At 46.4% G+C, this 14,552-nt stretch overlaps 1 protein-coding gene across 17 annotated transcripts in view; it reads left to right on the top strand.

Moving 5' to 3' along the window:
- Positions 1-7,107: 7,107 nt before the first annotated feature.
- The window catches only part of BMAL1 (basic helix-loop-helix ARNT like 1), a 105,626-nt gene continuing 98,181 nt past the window's right edge, over positions 7,108-14,552 (top strand). For 4 of the 17 annotated variants that reach the window (XM_067038205.1, XM_067038197.1, XM_067038192.1 and 1 more), the window contains exon 1: positions 7,174-7,307. The gene's annotated coding sequence lies outside the window, so the exon portion shown is untranslated. Of the gene's footprint in view, positions 7,308-14,552 lie in introns of all 17 variants that reach the window. The other 13 variants (XM_067038207.1, XM_067038209.1, XM_067038195.1 and 10 more) reach the window with 12 other exon arrangements.

Raw genomic sequence — 14,552 nt, 5'->3', positions numbered from 1 at the left:
CTCGTGCCTAGCACCCGTGCTCCGCAACAAGAGAAGCCACTGAAATGAGCAGCCCGTGCACCACAACGAACAGTAGCCCCCCCTCGGCACAACTAGGGAAGGCCCATGCGCAGCAACGAAGACCCAATGCAGCCAAAAATAAATAAATATATTTTAAAAAGTAGGATACAAAAGAAAATTTCGGTGTGATAAAAATTAGGTCACAATATAATATAGTTATTAAGAACATTTGACAAAGAAAATACATCAGTATTTTAACAGGGGTTATGTATGTTTAATGAGATTATAGATTATTTTTATTTTCTTCTTCATGTTTGTCAATTTTTTGTCAATTTTTTGTTGGTTTTATAATCTGGGGGAGAAAAGCAACAGATGTTCGTTGTTCTTGTTTCTTTCTTTGTTTTTGTTTTTAACTGCAAAGAGAAAGGAGAGCTTTGAGTAGCAATCATTCTTTTAATGCACAGACATCTGTGTGCAAAATGAAAGATTTCCTTAGGTGGATTTTGAATCAGTAGCTTTTATGTGAGGGAAGTAAAGGACCCAGAGTTACTGCAGAGAACCCAAACAGGATTTGTTGTTTGGGATAGTGCTTGGAGATTATTATTATTATTATTACTGCCACATTTTAAAATTGAAGTCTAGTTGATTTACAATGCTGTGCCCATCTCTGCCATACATCAAAGTGACTCATTTATACACATATAGACATTCTAAGAGATTACTGACTTTTATTTTCAAGACCCAGTAAAATAAGACAGCTTTACAAGGAATAATGCTTTAAAAAGAGTAGTTTTTTCTATTACAAGTGACAGGTTTAAATAATGCCCCCAGTAGTACCACTTACATCTCACTACCCCAACTTTTGACCTTTTAACTGGCATATATATGGTGCATTCTTAATAATGTGTTCTGGGCCTGTTTGCTGGTTGGCCCTTTCTTTTGTTCATGATGTGTGTGTGTGTGTGTGTGCGTGTGTAGGTGTGTGCATGCATTTGTGTAACCCACCTTTATTTTTATGGTCTCTGGATTTTGTGTCAGGCTTAGAAAGGCCTTTCAAGTTTATAAAAATTTTACTCACATTTTCTTCAAATGTTTTTATAGATTGCACTCTTTACATGTAAATCCTAAATAATGGTTGGTTATATTTTAATGTAAAGATTAGGGTAGAGTGCAAGCTTTATGTGTTTCCATATGGCTAGCTAGTTGTTTTAATAGCATTTATTGAAAGACCCATATTTTTTCCCAATAATTTAAAATTCACCTTTATATTATACTCAATTTTCATGTCCTTTGGGTCTGTTTCTGGATGCTATGCCTTTTCATTCACCTATTGGTTTGTTTCTAAACCAATACCAGATTACTTTAATTGCCACACTTCTGTAGTGTGCTTTGATAATGTGTTAGGTCAAATTACCCCCAATCCATGCCCGCTTTTATTTTTCAAAAGCATATTGTAATTTCTTTTAAGTTAATGTACTTCTTAAATGGCTTGACTTAACACTTCACTTTGCTTTACTAACTAGAAAGTTTCTTTTTTCTTTTTTTAATTTGGAGCCTGAATTTTAGTGCTCCTCATTCTAGCAAAGCAGGGCAAAACCTATGCCAGTTTTCTGAAGATGGTGTCTTATTTGTTCTTCAGGGCTTCTGTCGAGAAGCAGTGTGGTCACTGGCGCTTTGGCTCCCTCTAGCAAACACCCCTCAGTCAAATGGAAAAGCCCCTTTGACATCTGAACACCAAGATCTCTGAAATCTTGGCCGTATCTGCAAACAAGATCTAATCTAAAGCCCAATTACACGGTCTAGGACACATTCCAAATAAGGTATTACGGCTCTCTCATTCTGAGCTGCTAGGACCATCCCATTCAGAAAAGAGCCAAGGGAGTTCATTTTTTAAAAAGTAGCTGAAAGAAACACTGGTTAACCCATCAACGCCTGATCTTTTAAAGTTCCCATTTTTGTACACCCAGATATGTCCACCTTGGTTAAAAAATATCAAAGCACACATACATATATCAACATAAACCACTTTCAGTTGGGTTGGCTGCTAAGCGATAGCTATGATTCTTTTTCTAATTTCCCCTTAAATAACCAATGTCTTCAAAAAGTGGCTGTTACTCCCTGGCGTCATGTCTTCACTGGTTTCTATCCCTGATTTTCCTAATATCCTACGTCAAGCTTCTGGCCCTAGGAGCAGTTTTAGTGAAACAGCTTTCTTACACTCAGATGTTTTTGTTGCTCTAACCAAAACCTTTTGCTCAAGTGTAAGCTTCCCTCATCTTGCGTCCACACCTGTCTGTTGAGACTTTCTTCCAAAGTTTTTCAAACCCAGCTTTTCACTTTTTCACTCCTCCTTCCTTTGCTCTTATTTCTCTTGTATTTTCTCCTGTTCTGATTCTCTTTCACCTCAGTAGGCACACATCTGGGGACTCTTGCTCAGTCCACACCTCCCACTTTGACAGTTTCTCCTGTTTCTCTCTCTTTCTCTCATGGGTTGAAAGCATCCACGAAGGATCATGTACAAATGGGGTGGAGGGTAAAGAGCTACAGAAAAAGAATCATCAGGCAGATAGACAGAGAAAAGACCAGTCCAGAGGCCACACAACCCCAGAGAGAGGGGGCGATGAGAACTGTTTAATGCCTAATGGTGCCCCAGTTCTAGTCCTCTGTGAGGATTTGCTGTGCTTCTACTCTAAGGTTCTGTGTCACCATTGTCTCCTCCCAAGAAATCTCCCCCTTTGGGCTTAAGTTACTTGAGGAGGCTTCTGTTTCTTGCATTCCCTAAGTTTGAGGTGACATCCCTATCTCTAAGGCATAGTCCTGGATATTCTCCTTTTCTCTACATGAAACCCTAATCAACTGGAAAATTTTTAAAAATAATAATGCTCACCATCTTTGAATTGATGACTCCTGAACCTATGTCTCTAAAATATGAGGCTTATTTGTTTTCAAAGGAACCGTCCGAAGGAAGAGGCAAATTACTGAAGTAGTTAAGAGTGTGAGCTCTGAGGTCAGACTGTCTAAACAGCTTGAGATTTTCAGTTTCCCAATCTGTAAAATGGGAATAATAGAAGTACCTGCCTTAGAGGAATTTGTGAAAATTGAACGAAGTAATGCATATAAAGCTCTTAGAACAGTGCTTGACTCACTGTCAACCTGCAGTAAATATTGTTGTTATTATTACTACTATTTGTAGCAACACATTCCTGCTTGGCTTTCCACAGAACTTTAACATGTCCACCTCAGGACTTCTCAACCTCCTTCCAAAGAGAGCATGACTACGTAACTTCCTTGTCCTGTCACTGGCTTCTCCATTCAATCCAACAGTCCTGGAATTTGACCTCGGGTCTGTTTGACTTCAGAGCCTGTGCTTATTCCATTAGACCAGCCATCCCCAAATTTGATTGCATCTCAGATCCCAAAGATAGTGAATCAGAATCTTCCAGATTGGGGCTTGAGAGTCTGTATTTTTAAAAACTCTTCAGTTAATTCTAGTGGATCTGATCATTGAATTAGAGTCTGGGGAATTACTCTGGATTATACTACTTTATCTTCACTAACTTCATCTGTAAAATGGGTGCAGTAATGTATCTATTTCATTGAACTGTTAACCTAATATATATTGAATCTTTATTATGTGCCAGGCATTGTGCTAAGGGCTTTCTATTATCTCACTTAACTCTCACAACAATCCTGTGAGGTAGATACTAGATTGTCCCTATATTACAAATGAGGAAACTGTGATATAAAAGAGGTTAAGTTACTTGATAAAAGTCGTCCACTTAGCAAGTGTAGAGAGCTAGCGTATCAGTTGCTGGGGTTAATGTGAGGATTACATTAAATAATGCATTTAAATCACCTGGCACACAGTAGGTACTCAATAAAGGTTCTCTTTTTGGGACTTCCCTGGTGGCACAGTGGTTAAGAATCCACCTGCCAATGAAGGGGACATGGGTTTGATCCCTGGTCCAGGAAGATCCCACATGCCGCGGAGCAACTAAGCCCGTGCACCACTACTGAGCCTGCGCTTTAGAGCCCGCAGGACACAGCTACTGAACCCGTGTGCCGCAACTACTGAATCCCAGGCGTCTAGAGCCCGTGCTCCACAAAAAGAGAAGCCATTGCAATGAGAAGCCCGCACACCGCAATGAAGAGTAGCCCCTGCTCACCGCAACTAGAGAAAGCCCGTGTGCAGCAACGAAGACCCAACGCAGCCAAGGATAAATAAAATTGAAAAAAAAAAAAAGGTTCTCTTTTCCCTTCCTTTTATCCAAGGGATTCTATTCATGCCCAGTTAATTTTAGACAGAAGACAATACTTCAACCTTATTGGTGGCCAGAGAATTGGAAATTTGGTATTCTAGAAGGTACAAATAAAAGGGAAGCAGGTACCTGAGAAAGATGGAGGTGTTTGGGATCTCCAACAAAGAGAAACAAGGGAAAACATAATTACATATGGAAGAGCAGGTGCATGTGAGAACGAACAGTAGCTTGGCCACTGGGGGTAGGAAACGGCAGAGTGATAAACTTTAAAAGAGGAAAACCAAGGTATGAAAGTAGAACCACATCATCTCAGGGGGGAAGAGTCCTGAAAGATAAGTATTCCAACCCCATTCCCACCATGTGGTCATCCAGTTCTTATTTGGACAAGTTCTGTGACAAGAAACTCAACTTATCAAGGCAGAAGAAGCTCCAGTTTTTAGAAAATTCTTCATATTGAGTCATTCTAGAATTTCTACCCACAGGTCCCCCTTCCACCCTGTGGGGCCCTGAAAAATAAGTCTAATTTCTCCTCCATTTGACAGCTCTTCAAATTTATGAAGACAGTTACCTTGTACCCCTGGGGCGAAACCCTCTGCTTCCTTTAATATTTCCTAGTAAGACATAGTTCCCAGCCTTGTTACATCCTGGTCCCTTTTCTGTGCATAGTTTTTCTTTGCCAAGCCTTGATTGGAGTCAGTAGTCCACGTGCATAATGACAAACACTGGGCAGCATTGTAACCCCACCATGCTTTACATGTTAGACTTCTATTGATGCAGCCTAAATCAGCATTATTTTGGCAGCCACACTTCACTGAGGACTCAGAGTGAGTCACCTAAGACCCTTTAGTCTTATTCTTACATGCATCTGCTAAGATACCTCTGCCCCCAGCTTCCTTTCAGCAGTTGATTGTCCAGGCCGGGACTCCCAACATTTATCCCTGTTAGAGTCAGCCCATTGCCCTAACATTTCATTTGGCTTATGTTACGTAATGGTGTCTCTTTCCCTCCTGGCCTTGTGTTATCTGGATATTCGGTGCAGATCCTCTGGGTTTTCATTCAGAGCACTGTAATAAAAGTCCTGAAGTCTGGGCCATGGAGAGAGCCTTCTGCCATCCTGATGGTAACTGGTGTGGTTTGAAGGTTTTGAAGTTGATGGAACCTGGTTTGACTTGTGGCTTTGAGTCAGCTGGTTAAACTTTGAATTTCAGTTTCCTCATCTGTAAAATGGGATTGTGTGGATTAAGGGGGAAGATGCAGGGAAAGCACTTAGCTTTCCCTGATGCTGCACAAATATCTGCACAAATATTTATTACCTCCACCCTTCAGGTCAGCAAGGATTCATTAATCAGCATCTTTAGGTAATAGTGACTTAACAGTTATTCGTCCAGTTAGTTATATTAGAATCCAGGCTTATATTTCTTCATCTTGTCCACAACATCTTGTCAAGTACATTGTTAAAATCCCATTTACATAGTGTGGTCTCCTCATGAAATCAGGGCAGAGAAAGAGTAAACAGCAGTCAGATTCTACCTGCATGTAAACTTAGGAAAAGTAGTAAGCTACCAATGAAGTTGGTTAACCTTGAAAACCGTCAACATTCAGGCCCCAAGCACATACTGGGCAACCACTATGTTCTTGGCAGTGAGCTGGGGATGGGCTACAGTTTTACAATGTTTAAAATGCAGCATCTGTGTTCAAGGAACAAGGCTGGAATTCTAGAGTCATAGGGGCTAGTCTGGGTCACAGGATTGAGTGATTTAGATATGTTTGTTCACATATCCAGTAAACAAACATGCACCCTCCCCACACTTCCATTCCTTCCCCCCCTCCTTAGGTACTAAAGGGGAGGGGCGAGTATAACAAAAATGATAAGGTCCCTGTATTCAAGGAGTTTAACATCTAAAAGGGTTGGGAGTTCTTTGAGCTAAAGGCCCTCTGTTAAATGCTTGAGATGCAAAAATAAGACAGATTCTCCGTCCTCTCAGTACTAAAGTTGTATCTTGTTATGAAATGTTTATTTTCTGTAACTGTTTGTTTCCTTCCGTCTCACTCTCTGGACAGCTTTTCTACGGTAAAGACTAGAGCCACCGGGAAGTTGTCTGCCACACAATAGGTGCAGCCACTGAATGGAATCGCTCCAGGCTTGAGTTTCCGCTTTTGAACAAGAATGACAGCTCCAGTGGGATGCTTGGAGGTCAGGACGAATGAAAAGAACGTAAGAACACTTGGATGGAAAAGCCTTCTGGAAATACTAAGTATTTTTTCTCTCGTGTGGACTTTGGCAAACCAAGATGTTTTGGGAAGGGTCTGGCACTCAGTGTTCCTAAAATTGGTCTCCTAGATGGAGTTGGAGGAAGGGGAGTGAGGGAATGTTGCTTTCGTCAGGATGCCCCGAGTGAAAAGGGGCGAGGAGGAGTGAGAGCCCTGAGCCAGAAGCAAGTCAGGGACCTAGAGAAGAGGGACATCCCAGGCGACTTCAAGGAGTGCGGCGTCTGCACCCGCAGTGGCCGAGGCTAGCGGGAGACCTGAGGGGAAAGAGAGAGGACAGGGGCGAGGAAATCCAGGGAAAGCGCGCGGATTGGTCCTCTCCTTGGGGCGTGCGCTTCTGTGCGCCAAGCGATTGGTGGCGGGAAAGTACCAGGTAACCCGGCCCCCACCGCCTCGCCATTGGTCAGCGGCCTCTCTAGCTGCCACACAACTGGCCAACAGGCCGCCGAACCGCGCGCGGATTGGCCGGGGGCGGCCGCCTAGACCGGCTCCCTTCGGGCGCTAGGATTGGCTGGCGGGAAGAGGCAGGTATCCGGGCTCCGCGACTCCTCCATTGGTGGGCGGGGAAGGGGGGTTGGGCACAGCGATTGGTGGGCGGGGGGCCGGGCCTGGGCCGGCGGGGAGCGGATTGGTCGGAAAGTAGGTTAGTGGTGCGACATTTAGGGAAGGCAGAAAGTAGGTCAGGGACGGAGGTGCCTGTTTACCCGCGCCGGACTCACCGCCGCCGCCGCCGCGGGATCCGAGTGGGGGCGCGGGCGCGGGCGCTCCCGGCGAGCCACGGTGAGTGTCGGGCTGGCCGCGGCCAGCGGCGCGGCCGCGGGCACCCCGTCGGGGCCGTTAGCACCCTGGCAGGCGCGGCGCCTCAGCCGCCGCCCGGGGCGCAGCCCGGCCGCCGGGGAGCCCTGACCGACGTGCCCGCTGCCGGCCTTAAAGGGCCCGTGCCCGCTCCCTGCCCCCACCCGGGCCGCGGGGAGGCTGCGCTCCTTAAAGGCGCCGCGCCCGTCCGCCCCCATCCTCACTCGCGGGGGTTGGCGCTGCGGGGTAGAGCGGGCAGAGGTGCCGCAGGCGCCCTTAAAGGGACCGGGAAAGAGTCCGCGGTAATACCCACCTCCCCTCAGCCGGCATCGCTACCTGACCCGGGGGGTGGCGGGGAGAGGAGGTAGGAGCAGCCAGCTGCCTCTTAAAGGGACAGCTGCACCCTTTGGGAGCAGTGACCCGGCTGAGGGAGAGTCCTAGGATGTATCCCCGGAAGGTTCGGGGACCCCCGAGGCGACCATCCTTGACGGCTGCACCCCAAGGGCGTTGGGCGAGAGATGCTGCTTCTGCCCTTCCTCCGCCTCCTCCACTTCCCTTTCGGGAGCCTGCGGGGCTGGGTGGGGGCGGGGAGGGCGTCTCCGCCGGGCTTGGGGAGTCCGAGCCCCCCGTTGTCCCTTCGGCCCTGTCGCGGGTGCTGCCGCTGCACCCGGGTATTCCCCGCCGGAGGTGCGGCCGACCCCAGCCTGCGAACTTTCGTCCGGCCTGCGCCATCTGGGTCCTGGGCAGCCCGGGGAGGATCCCCCTTGGGTCTGCGAGCAGGTGCTCCACGGCACGGGGATGTCGTCCGGCGCCCAGGTGTGGGCCCGCCGCCCGCCCTGGAGTCCTGGAGACCGCAGCGAGGCTGGGTTTAGCACGGGGTTTGACAGATGTCAAATAAAAAGCTTTCCGCTCACTATTGCCGGACGTTGACAGCCAAGAGAGCTCTTGTTTGCTCAGAGGAATAAGTGGAAGAATAGAAATTAATGCCGACCTTGTGGGGCTCGAGTCAGTCACCCCGAGGGGTCGTGGGAACCGGCTGCGGAACCGAGGGCAGGCGCGGGGGAAGGAAAAGCTGCACTGGACATGGGCGTCTGTTGTCAAGTTTGTGCGGGCCGGTGGGGTACCAGGCTGTCCCCCCTCACCTTACCTTTCCCATCCTCTTTTCCCTCCCCTGCCTCGGCCAACTTCCGAGTCACCTAGTGTTGTTTTGGCACTTTTGCGCTTGCTGTCTCCTTTCCCTGCTTACATAGCTACTCCTTGGCAAGGAATTATTAGCCAAGTTTTATCACTCAGCCTCCAGAAATTAGATTCGAAGAAGCATTTCTTGACTGTACGTGTATTTTCAGGATCTTCGTTTTTTAAAAAATCCATAAAAGCTGCCCATTAGCTGCATCTAGTTTCACACAATGCTTGCTTGTCATTTGTCCTTCTGACATCTGCTGCTGTTCCTTCCTTTAATCTATTTTTATATGACAACTATTATTTTAATTCTTCTTGTCCCATTGATATCAGGATCTGTCACTTTGGGTTGGTGGAGTTTTTAATTAATGTACTGGTTGAATCATGAGCTTAAAATAATCATTGCTGCTCCTGAGCAGTTTTGAATAATCTCATGCTCTCCGTGCTTGCAAGATTTAAAAAAGAAAAAAAAATCACTGCTGTTAAATTTGATTTCCATATCAATGAAACTCTAAAATATTTTTTAACACAAAATTGAATCTTTCACTCCATGCTCTGTTACTGAGTTCACTTTACTAATAAGTCTTTAAAACACTTTGTTGCACATATTTAGAAGGCTTTAAAATTTCCTGGGCAGGATTTGAAAGTGCCTGTATCATCTAAAGCTGGATCTGTAGGGGCATTTTTGGTTTTGATTGTAGATGTAGCCAGTGAATAATGATAGTTAAAACTATAGTTCAGTTTATACCTTATTCCAACCCCTAGAGTTTAGAAAGAGGGAGAGAGAAAGGAGCAGGTGTGGTGGAAGGAAGAGCACTAGCCTGAGAGTTAGAATCTCCTGGTTCTAGCCCAGACTTGGGCTTTCATGGCTGTGCTACTTGGGGCAAGTCCCTGAACCTTTCTGAGTTCTACTTGCCTCAGATGGAAAGTAAGGCAGTTGAACTAGGTGATCTCAGAGGTTCCGTCTGCTCTAAAGTTCTGTGCATCTCTAAATATTTAATACAGCTGAATTCAGGTTGGTATTTACCTTCTGGAGCCTCCAGAATATCTGAGCTAAAGTCCTATTTTCTTGGGAAAGTTAAACAGATCAACAGATGGTGTTTCAAAGAATCCATTTCAAATGATTTATAAAATGATGACTACTCAGGAATTTGCTATTTGCAGAAGAGGTTTGCCTACCACAGAGAGGAAAAGGAAGTGGCCCTACTTTCAGGTTTATCGCTCCATACCAACGATCTCTACGCAATTTATATATTAAACAATGGACAGGCACTGTAGAAAGACTTGTTAACAAAATGCATAAGCATGTGTAAAAACTAAATATTCTGTATCTCTCTTTGGTATAAGGGTTGCCTTCCTTCTATGGGCTTTCTTCTATTTATGAGTCTGTCAACTCATGGTGGTTGGAGAAAGTCAAATATTAAAGAAACAGTTTCTGCCCCATATGATGTTACAGTCATAGGTAGTGATTTTTGTTAACATCCTGGTAGCAGTTGCAGGGAAGTAATTTTTTACTTCCTTTTTAGACCTCGAGGTTTAGTTAGGAGCCTGCAAATACAGGTATGTCACCCTTCTCCACAGTCTTTTCTCTCATTGCCACTTCATCATAATACCCAGACTTACCCCAGACACCCACCCTGGCTTTTCTCCTCCTTCTCTCTCTAAACAAGACCTGCTCTGACTTAAGCTTCCTCCGCATCTCTTCCTTCTGGCTCAGAATGTCTTGTCCCTTTCCCCCATCTCTCCTCTTTTCCTCCCAGTTTGGAAAAAGCAGGTGAATTTCTCCCCTGTTCCCTTTTCTTAGACCCTCAATTTGGGCCAGAGCCTGGTCTCTGGTAGCAGGACCTGGGACTTGGGTTGGGTGGTGTGTCCTTGGACAAGTGCTAGACTCCTCGGACTGCAGGCCCCTCCTCTGTGGTGTAATGAAGGAGCCTGTCTCCTACAGTCCCTGTGAAGATCAGGGGAGATGATGCGGGTAAACTGCCTGGCACACAGGAAGCCCTCCCTCAGTGTCTGCTGACACTCCCTCAGTGCTGCCATGGTCCTGTCGGTCCTGTCACTGGAATAGCCTTCGTGCTGTTTGCCCTCAGCCTCCTTACCAACCCCAGAAAAGCCCTTGTCTTGACTGAGGAGGGAAGGATGGGAGGGGAAGAAACAGGCCTGCTGTGGGCCGCTGTGCAGTGGGCAGCTGTCATGTGTCTGCACTTGGTGCCCCTGGGTCCCCATGTCTCTCTCTCCCCTCCCTGCCTGGCAGCCTCTCCCAGGGCTGTGAACGGTCATCCCCTCCACTCTCTCACCTGCTCCATTCTTAGCTCCTGCTCCCTCTCTACTATCCTTCTTCATACTTTGTCTCAAATATCTCCAGAAACTTTAAGTCTTGAATTCCAGGGCCTCATTCTTAGTCCTAAATTGTTGTTCTTGGCCCTTTTGCAGCTTATACCCACCTGTCTTTCCCTCCTTTTTGAAATCCCCTCCTCCCTCAGCCTTTAGGTCACATTGCTTTCTTGGTTTTCTTCCTGCACACCCTAAAAGTAAGTGTCTTTTGGAGCCTCTGCTCTTTACACTATCCCAGTTGGGTCAGGTCCCCTTTCTGGTCCTGATGTGTCTCTCCTGCTTCAGCTGCTAGCAGGTCCATTGTAGACATTCACGGCAGCCTATTGCCAGCATCCGTGGCCTTGGAGTTACAGGTTGCAAACTGCTTGCAAGCATGGTCTCATTTCATTCTCATGACAGCTGTACCCCTTCACCATCAGGCTGTCCTGAGAGAGACTTTGGTTGGGTGGTTAAAAGCACAGACTTTGGAGCCAGATTTTATATCCTAACCGTTCCTTACTAGGTTTATGACTTGTGGTCAAGTTGCTTTGCTCTCTCTGTCTTGGTGTTCTCATCAGTAAGACTGGAATCACTTTAGTCCTTACCTCAGAGTGTTGCAGTGTCGATTCAATGAGTTAAAGAATTAAAAATACGTGAAGCTCTTCATGGAACATAGTAAACATTCATGGATGTTAGCTATCAGTCTTGCTGCTCCTTCTTGCCTCTCCAATACGCAGCCCGTCTGGCTGTGTGCACAGGACTGTCCAGTCAGGCTGAAGAGCTCTCCGCTCCCTGGACCAGCCCTTGGCCCGTTCTATGCCTCAACCTTCTCTTATCCAAATCCTGCTCTTCTTTGAGACCCAGTTCAAATGCTTGGTCCTCCTGGAGCTATTTCTTCATTTTGTTTTCCTTCCTCCCCACACTGGGCAGCAGTGTCCCCAGCCCTTGATCTAGCTCTAATTATTTTAGGTACTGCTGCATCCCATATCGTATTGGGCTGTCTCTGGGAATATCTTACCTGCTGGTTCCAAGCCACACACTTTGGGGGGAGTTCATCTTGGTTTCCCCAATCACAGGCATATAGGGAGCCTTCAGAATATGCTTGTCCGACCCCAGTTAGTGATCTTGAGGAGGAGGAGATGGGGTGGGGTAGGCCCTCAGGGACTAAGCACATGGAGGGAAGGGGATATACCTGTGGAGAGGTGGGAGCATGAGACGAGGGATGCAACAGGGGCATGAGTGGCCGTGGCCGTGAGTAGTTAGGTCTGCATGGAGGGAGGGATTGAGTTGGGGACCTAAAGTCAGGGAGATGAGATTGGGTAAGCTTTAGTCATCTTTGCTTCAGGAGAACGTTGAGTGCTGGCACATGATGGGAAATTATTTTTACGTTAGTACATGCTGTCCTTTTAAATAGGATAAACTCATGTTTATCCAGCCTGGTTAAAGAAGGGGATGGATGGTCTGTCTAATTTAATATTCTGGTTAATCCTCTACCCATTAGATTTTGTACATATGCTGAGTAAAACATTTACAAGCACTTCTGCTTTCAGCTACTGTTTGAAATGTGTGACCTGGGCAAATTAGTTAGCTTCTTTGAGTCTGATTTTACCTCATTTGTAAAATAGAAATAATAATAATGATGGTAACGGCAGCTAACATTTATTGAACATTCTCTAAGTGCCAGCAGATATGTTAGTCACCTTATGTTTATTAACTTGTTTAATCCTCATAACAGCCCTATGAGGTAGGTACCATGATTATCCTTATTTTACAAGTGAGGTGGTTTTGTGAACTGCCCAGCTGGTATGGGGTGGAGCCAGATTGGTGCAGGGGGACGGGGGAGGGACGGACACTTCCAGAGTCTGCTGTCTAACCACTGCGGTAGATGCCTGCTGGGAGGAACCACTGGATTTGATCCCGTGTCTGAAGTACCCGGCACCAGGCCAGGAGCCAGGCAGGCCCGAGGTGATTGGTGACCAGTCTTATTGCTGACAGACATGGTGTATACCTCCTTTTAAGCAGGACTGAAGTCCTCTGCGGTGGGACACAAGGGGTGCACGTCTGGATATTACCCAAGTGTGAGTTACAGGGGCTTGTGAGCTTGCGTCTCACATCCTGTTGTACATTTCTGTATCTCTTGCTTCCTCCTGCCTTTCTGCAGCGTTGGTCTGACGTAAGCCTCATGTGGCTCAGCCAACCCCTTCCCAGGCAGCTTGTGTGAGATGAACCTCCTAACAGAACTCCTCACCCACTGCCCCCGCCGGGCCATCTGCGGAGAGAGTCACGGGGAGGAGACCTTTTGTAAAGTCTCTCACCTTCTTCCTCCTCTCTCCAGCTTCTTACCCCAAAGACAGATGTCCACAGCCTTAATGTGTATGTATATATATATTTTTTAATGCTAGTTGTTCCCCAAATACATTTAGATAGTAAGGGAAACATTGTTTTATGTCAAGAACCTGTTACATAAAAATGTGTTATATAATGTTCAGATGTATACTGCACGGTGAAATTAGATACCACTTTTTTTTTTCAAAGAATAAAAAGATAATAAACACAGGCTATACTGAAGGTAATTAATCTCAGATTTGAAAGGCATGGAAAGACATGCCCTGCCCTCAGAGTTATTGTTTTGAATCTCTGTTCACCTTCTTGAATGCTCCAGGTATAGAATGTTTGGGAAGTTGACCCGAATCCGCCATAGAATGCTACTGTGAAATACTCTGGAAGTTGTCCTTTTTGGGGGGGCATGGGGAAGAGGGGGGATGTCTCCTGCTCACTTATATCTCTCTCATGTCTAAGCAGAGGGAAGAGGATCTTTTTGCCCCCCTCATGCTTAGACCATCAACGTCATATTTTAACCAGTTTTCTGCTCTGCCTTGTACTTCCTTCAGTTCCTCCCACGTGATGTGGCCAACTTTGCCTTCCAAGAACAGCCCTGCTGCCAGTGGCCTGTGGCTGACACTCCTGTATCCAGCCTTCCAGGCTTTCCAGAGTCTGCCCTGTTCCCCCTGTTCCCCAGCCCTGCTCCCTGCCTCTACCTCCATTTGCAGACTGAGCCCAGTGCCTGGGGTTCAGTTCTGCTAGTCCCTGCCCAGGCCACCCCATGCCCCCCTCTCTCCCGCTGTCTGTCTTCCCTCGGCTCTCTCCCTTGACCTGAGAGGCCTCTCTTCTTTGCCCCAGCCTGCCTGGAATCTCCCTTCTTTGTGAAACCTCCTCTGATGACATTTGTCCCCTTTGCGCTCTCTCTCTCTCACTTTTTTTAACTTTTGATTGCCAGCCCTTCATTCAGAAGCATTGGTACTTCATAATTAGCATATTGATCATATCGATTCCAGTTAGGATGGTCAGTTCTCTCGTTTTTTAATTGTCTCATGAATAATTATCTTGTCCTCACTTCCCACCCTCCAGTTCTACTCGTTTACTCATTCAGTGAAGTTTATTGGATGCCTGCCGTGTGCATAGCAGTGTTCCAGGCACTGAAGGTACAGCAGTGAACAAAACAGAGTCCCAGGGGAAGGAGACAGACCGTAAACAGTTAAGCATGTTAACTCCTGGTAGTGATAGATGCTAGGTAAGCACCCACATAGAGTAAAACAGTAGTGATGATGAAGGAGGTTGCTTTAGCTGGGTCCTCGGTGAAGAGGTGACATTTGAGCTCAGCTGCAGGAAGATGTGGGGAAAGCATCTTAGCAAGAGGGAACAACCAGTGCAGAGGTCCTGAGATTGGAAGTAGTTTGA

This window comes from Kogia breviceps, chromosome 7 (genome assembly GCF_026419965.1).
Source record: "Kogia breviceps isolate mKogBre1 chromosome 7, mKogBre1 haplotype 1, whole genome shotgun sequence".
In the NCBI taxonomy this organism is placed as follows: domain Eukaryota; kingdom Metazoa; phylum Chordata; class Mammalia; order Artiodactyla; family Physeteridae; genus Kogia; species Kogia breviceps.
This window is presented reverse-complemented; position numbering and strand designations above follow the sequence as displayed.